An 8,026-nucleotide genomic window follows, 5' to 3' on the forward strand; every position below is an offset into this window, starting at 1 on the left:
ACTATATATTATATGTTCTTATAATACTTTCATGTCTCAATGACGTGAGCTTATTGTTACTTTGTGTGAACGTGGTGAACACACACACACACACACACACACACACACACACACACACACACACACACACACACACACACACACACACACACACACACACACACACACACACACCATGTTTCCATCACTTCAGGGGACATTACATTGACTTACATTCATTTACTGGACACTTATCCTAACCGTAACCATAACCACTACATGCCTAATCTTAACCCTTATCCTAAACTTAACATAACCCTAAACTTATATTAACTTTAAATCAAGTCTTCACCCTAAAATAAATCATTTACCTTAAGGGGACTTGCTTTTTGTCCCCATAAGACAGGCGAGTCCCCATAACATAACTGTGTGAACAGATTTTAAGTCCCCACAACATTAGGAATACCTAGTACACACACACACACACACACACACACACACACACACACACACACACACACACACACACACACACACACACACACACACAAACACACACACACACACACACACACACACACACACACACACACACACACACACAAACACAGACTGAATACCTTTTACACACAAGATGGAGCAGGTAGAAAAGTCAGCATATTTGTGAGATAAGCTCAATTTGTAGAATAGCTCCACATTAGCATTGATCTCATTAGCCTTTTGGTTTAAAGGAGGAATAGAACTGATGGAGTGTTCAAACTACAAACCAGAGCCCGACCCATATAACAGCCAGCCAGTATTATTGAATAGAATAGAAAGCTTTATTGTCATTATATTAAACATATAATGAGATTACAGGTGCCACTCCATTTGTACTTTAAAGACAATTAAAAAAAACCCAAGACAACCAGATAAAAACAAGACACACACACAGCTAAACAAGATGACATAGTAGGAAGGTATTATTACACTTAATAAGATCAATAGAATAAATAAAAGAATAAATAGAAGCAAGCAGCGGTCAAGAGTATTGCACAAGATCATTGTTTGTTTATAGTTCTTATGGCCCAGGGAAAGAAACTGTTGGTTGATATATCGCTACCACCATATACGTTATCTGATATTTATTTATTTAAGGTTATGTAGGCAGCAGTTACTGTATATTTGATCATTTTTCTTAACTCAAGTTATATACTTATATAAATACACAAATATACACATACATACAGATGTTTTTTTAATTGTTTTTCATACATAGTTATTTATGATTAAATTCCCAGTGAGGTTTATTCATTATTATTTTTAAAGTTTATTGTTCATCAGTAATATATCACAGCCTCCATTACATATCTTTGTCACACATGTTTAATAACAACATTTGAGGGATCATTACAAAAAATGTGTATGTATTCAGTGAAGATTATCTGACAATCCAGTATTGGTCAGGCTCTAATATAAACCTAAAAACATGACATTTGAATGATGTTACTGCACGTTGTAGTCCTATTAAATGTCAAAGCAAGTGTACATGTTTGGGAACATTACATTGTGAGATATCAGAATGGGGTTGGTGAGGTTGAGGATTATCGGGAAGCAAAATGTTGTTAAAGGAGAAGTGATTTAACCCTGAATTATCATTACACCACTAAAAATGTTCTTTCTGACAAGGAAAGCTCACATGATAGTTCTGGTAATAGAGTGTGAGAAAGACAACAATAGAGAGAAAAGCAAATGACAGCTGAAAATCAAAGAGTTAACACAACTGTAGCACACTGTACACTTCAAATCTATTTGAACTTGTTGTTTTATATTAATGGTTTTGCTCTTATTCCTAATCCAAGCTGGGAATGTTGCCCATCTGTCAACCAATCAGAGACTGAATATTAAGTGAATTAATAATAAAGTCACTTTGAGAGCTTTCAGGTGAATTACAGATTAGAAGCACGTCAGATGAGCAGCCACACAGTTAATTATTACTGAATCATTTCACATCTGAAAGACTTAACATGTTCTGTGCCTTTATATATTAAGATCCACCAAAAAAACACAATCTAAAATGCAAATACATTAAAGCCTTTACTGTTCTAATAGAATCAAGATGGAAGGAACTCCTTCTCTTTTTTTTCTCTCGTTGTTACTTACACAAGCAGACACACTGTGCACCAGATCAAAGAGCAGCTTCATAAATAATTAGATTGGCAGATTAAAAATGTATACGAAATAATGAAAATAAAAGGAAACTAGCATGAAAAAACAAACAAACACCACATCCTGTTCTCCCTTAATGTGTATTGGAAGATGAAATGTGGTTTTTCTAGGCTACATCTGGAATCTCTTGATAAACTTTATAAACATCAGTTCAAATTCAGCACATCTCTTGTGATGTGTCATATTCAGAAGGATGCTGGTTCGGAAAAATAATGAAGGGATGAGTGAAGGAGAGACAGACTGAACATGACTGTTGTGTGAATCAGACTGTATTTAATGGCTGTTTAACAGGTCAGTGCTTCCTGCAGCAGTGTGGTGGAACAGAGAGAAGCTGCCTGCTGTGGAGACTCTGTACGCGCTGACACTGAAGTCTGCTCTCCAGCACCTGGAGAAGCAGCACCGGGACCTGATTCCCGATCTTCCGGATGTATGTACAGCGGTACGTTACCACTGAGTGTTCCTCATGACATTGTTCCTGTTGTGAATATGATGAAACTGGTGACAAGACTCACATCAGAGAGACTCACATCAACACACATTTTCCCAGTGTTCAAAGCTGTCATGTTCAGAATATTCCTGCTGTGTGTTTGTACAGTCTGTGCAGATATGTGTCTGCATGCATCAGTCTGAGCCCTGTAGGAGGACTTGTAATGAATGTTTATGGCATCTTGTAGATTAGCAAAATAGCACTTTTTTTTTTTTTGGTAATGATTAATACTGTTAATAATGACAATAATAACACTAATAGTATAATAATTTAATAACAAGAAAAGGTTAGAGTACCATAATAATAATAATAATAATAATATTTAGCATAGTTCCAGAGACATAACATAATAATAATAGTAAAATTGACAACGTCATCATAGTTGTAGTGATGTCACACTCTCTTTAAGGAGAAAAAAAATAATAAGTAGGGCCCGACCAATACTGTTTTTTTGGGGCCGATGCTGATGTTAATATTAAGGAATATATCGATAAATCAGTGGATCATTTTATATATAAAGAATATATACAAAGACATGTAATGAAGGCATGATGTTTTATCATTTGACAAACAAATGTATTGTATAAAGTGAAATCAGTGCACTGAAACAGTAAAGTTCACTGGGAATTTAATAATTATAAATAACCAAACTAACTAAATAACAAAAACACATAACAAAAAATATGTATGTATATATTAAACTTGAATTAAGAAAAAGTCGACCGATAATATCAGCTCTAGTAATAATTAGGAATAAAGTTGGCTAAAATGGTCTAACACAGAATGTGGTGATCATTTCTACCTGATGCTGTATAAACAGTCAAACTAAACAAGGTCCATTTTAAACCGGGAAGACAAAAGTTGCACGTTTGACAGGAAGACAACGGGAGGGTTTATTCCTACTCTGAGATGGGATTATTTTTAGTTCTTGGTTAGCACAGTTCCTAGGAATGATACAGAGAAATCTGATCACTGTCTAACTGGGACACTTGAATAGAAAAAAGACGTTTTTCTTAATTTTTCTAAATGTCTGCTGTGAAAAGAGTCAGTTAGTGGTGAGTGTGACAACACTGTGCTGTTCTGATGGAATGAATGCAGTAGCAATGTACATTATGCTGAATTACAGTACAGACTATTCAATCCACCATCACTGCTTTTTACTTTCAACCCTTATCAGTGACCAGCCCTCATGTGTTCATGCTAGCCACACTGTCCCTGTTATTATTAATATACCAGCGTTCATCTGAAGGATTACAGTATAAACTTCAACCATCATTCACCTTTTTCAAAGCCATGAAATAAAAATCCACTGTTGTAATCTAAAATGACCTATATAACTGTATATGACTATAAAGCCTGAATCTAACTCCAAATTTGGTAGTTTATATATTGCAGCTGCTGACCATTTCCCAGAGTAACGCCTTACTTGTGTGATTCATTTCATTCCTTCCAGACAGATGCTGGTTTGTATTCATATTCAGGAGCTTTCAAAATAAATGTGCAGAGACCTGAAACTTAATGGAAATGTTATTTTTCAGCATCAGTGCACAGGGCTCATTTCTGCTCTACCCAAGCCAGGATTCATTGTGAAACAGACTTATTATTTTATTAATGAAACACAATTTGAGTTGTATGCAAGCTTCCATCAGTTGTACCCAGTAGGAAAAAATTGCCATGTTTTGTCTTTTTTTGGTCGCTAAAAAGGTCTGAAATTCAAACTCTGCTGGCACTGAGAGTTCTGCTACATGCTGATACCCTCTTTTTCTCTTGATGCCACTTTAGAGACCCACACCACAACAGTTAGATGACCAGCAGTGGTGTGACCTCAATGAAGAGGTCGCTCCCTTTCCTGAAGCAACTCCACCTTCTCCAAAGTCTCCACCGATGCTGGAGCCGCTCTGTCTCCACTCCAGCCAGCAGAGCAAACCTGAGACAGACAGCTTTGACAGACGCCTGTCCTCTCACAGTGGACAAAGACACGATGGCAACGTGGTGCCTGTTCAAGTACTCACAAAGAGATCCCTCAACAACCGGCAGGGCGAGTCGTCCTTTGCCGGACCCTCGAGTGTCAGGGAAGAAGAGGAGAGGAAAGTTGGAGAATGTGAAAAAGAGAAGGAGAGGAGGGAAACTGACAGCAGAGCTCCTCAACAGAAGGAAGGTGAAAATAAGAAGGTGATGGAGGAGAAGGAGGAGGAAGTGCAGAGGTGTGGCAGAGGAGATGGAGGAGGAGCAGGAGGGCGGCTCCAGACCTGCCCCATGTGCCTGCTGGTATTCCCTGCTGGGTAAGTGTGGAAGTATATTAATGATAAAAGATTCAGAGAGCACAAAACACATTCAAAGCTGGGAGTGTGCAGGCTCAGATCTGTGAGAGCTCAATCACATTTGAACTCGCTCGTGTCTCCAGTCTGCTCGCTCAATTCTCTCCAGCTGTTCTGGAAGCTTCTGCCAAACCAGCTTTGACTAGCAGGCTGCAACGGGACACGCCCACATCTGGATATCAGTCACATCTATGTTTTAAAAAAAAATTAAAAGTCAGCTTTTGAATATTTGGTGATTAGTTCACCAAATCCTGCTCTCTGTCTTCATCTGGTGGTTTAAAAAAACAACAATGCCCCAGTTTTGCTTTAGAAGGTAGGAGGAGGGGTCTGACGGGATGACCCTTCATATCCAGGTCAAATTGAACAGGTGACGTTCTGTTCTCTGAGTTTTTCCCTCAGGGGATTCAGGCTGCCAAAAGTCAACGCAAGCAGCTTTGATAATTATGAGCATGAAAATCTCTGTCGCTGGCTCAAACACAGTTGCATAATTCCTCTTACATGCTCAAAGCATGCTGCCTTACATACTTATCTCATTGTCTTCTTACAGATACTGAACTCTCTCAAAGGTTTTTAAATCTTTTGTTGTTAATATACATCTATAGGTGAGAGCTGCAACATAGGATTTTTATACTAAAAGCTGACTAACATAAATATTCTTAACATTACAGAGGAAGATGAAGGCTTAAAACTGTAAGCTGAGTGGATGATCCAAGTTCTTGTCTGGAAGTTAGTTTTGAAAAGAAAAATAAAGACATAAACATCCACAACACATTTGTACAAGTTTAAAAGACACTTACCCCATGCTCAGCCTGGAGAGACTTGCTCCAGATGAGATTTTCAATTTTTTAATACAAGTTTAGTTTCTCCCTTTTTTATTTCATATGTACTCACTTGGTATACTGACTTCCTAAAGTCTATTAGCATCTTGGAAGTGGTTTAAAAGAAGCAATTTGATGCAATTTGTATCTAAATTAAATATGAATATAAAACACAATAATTGACTGTTTAAGTATTCTTAAGCCAGAGTGTAGTTTATGTCTTTTGGTTTCTTTTCAAAGCTAGCTTCCAGATTAGAAGTTCGATCAACCAAACAGCTGACTTGACAGCGGCTGTGGCTCAGGATGTGGAGCGACCAATCAGAAAATTGGCAGTTTGATTCCCGGCTCCTCCAGTGTGATATGTAGTGTAAAAGAGCTGGTGGTTAAAAATACTAGAAAAGTGCTATATAAGTACAGTCCATTTACTATTTTATACACAGTATATGTTCATGTCTTAGGTCAAATAGGACATGATATTGTGTGATAGGAGATGTTTTTTCTCCTAAAATGAGTGATGTAAAAAATATACTCTCTCTGCTCTCTGAAACATGAATCAAGGTTTAATCACATTTATTGATCAGTCAGATCCACTATTGATGCTTTCTAAACACATCTGTGGTTCAAAATGTGGTACAGACACTTTTTATGAGGAGATTCTTAGACAGGGTCAAAACTGACCCAGAACCTACTGTGAGGGTGTAGAATATGAACAGTATGTAAGAGTTAAAACGTTTTGGAAACAGTCATAAAAGGATAAGCCTTGACATGTTTTTTTATTTTCTTATTGTTAACAAATCTGTTGTGCAGAGCCAAACCAACAATGAACTGTGGTAGCTATTGTTTATGGGGTGAAGGAACATGTCAGCTACAGCAGCAGTGTGGAGCTTTTGAACAACAGCAGAGCTCTACAGCACAGAGGAATAATATATATCTGGCTCTGGATACAAGCACAATACTTGTAAGTAGATAATTCCATATATATGAGATTTGTTGACTAGAATGAAAATACAGAACTCACCAGCTTTATCCCTCAAGTCATGCAGGAGGTCAGGAAGTCAGTTTGGTGCTGATGTGGCTCAGCAGCAGGAGCAGGAGGCTAATCTCTATAAACACAGATCTGGATATGATGAATGATCTGTAGGCAACGGGACAAGTTTGTAGTCTGTTAGTAGTCGGAGCAGTATTGACCAATCACATTTGAGTGGGCTTTAGTTTCATGCAGGTGAACAGTGGCAGTGGATGGAACACATTGGCTGAAATGCAGCCAATCTGCTATCATCTGATGGATTTAGCTTTTTCTTTTAATATGTCAAAAAATGGGGAAAAAAGCTCCTGCACACTGTTTTGCTCACCGTCTCGATCTTCTTTTTAGATTGCACTTTCCTCCTACGCACCTCCCACTACTCAGGTGTGCAGAGAAAAGGAGGAAGTCTTCATCTGGATATCTGTTATCTGCTATCCACATACCTGCCTTTAAATATCCACTGTTATCTCCAGAGGCTATTTCATCATCACACAGATGTGTGTGTGTGTGTGTGTGTGTGTGTGTGTGTGTGTGTGTGTGTGTGTGTGTGTGTGTGTGTGTGTGTGTGTGTGTGTGTGTGTGTGTGTGTGTGTGTGTGTGTGTGTGTGTGTGTGTGCGCACAGAGGAGGGCTGACCTCTGCTCCTGCTGTCACTGCCTCCACTCATGTTCCTCCTCTCACATGCCACGGTCTTCAATCATTGATTATCAGTGAGATGAATCAGTGTTGATATGCCTTTATATTAAATGTATGGATGCACAAAATATGTTTAATAAAGTAGGAATTACTTCCTGACTAAACTTTGACATATACCAATCTGTGGTATTCCATCAACTTGTGTGCCTCTGATCAAAACCAATAATTCAGAATTTCTGCTTTTTTTAACTCAAAAATGAGGTATCATTTTATGTAAATGAGGTCTATCATAACATATATTACAAAATAAGTGTCAAATATATGTAATGTGTTGGAAATTAGTTCACTAAAAAGGTGAAACAAAACAATTTGGTGATCATTTTATACTTCATGCTTTTTAAACAGTTGAACAAGACGTGGGGAGGACAAAAGGCGCGTAGTAAAAACGAAGACAATACGAATTTTCAAGTCTGTTTTAAATCAACAGTCAGGTGATTTTCTTGCTGTAATGATTCCTCCTGTTCATTCATACTGACCATTAGAAGTGTAAGGAAACA

This window comes from Scomber scombrus, chromosome 10 (assembly GCF_963691925.1).
Source record: "Scomber scombrus chromosome 10, fScoSco1.1, whole genome shotgun sequence".
NCBI lineage: Eukaryota > Metazoa > Chordata > Actinopteri > Scombriformes > Scombridae > Scomber > Scomber scombrus.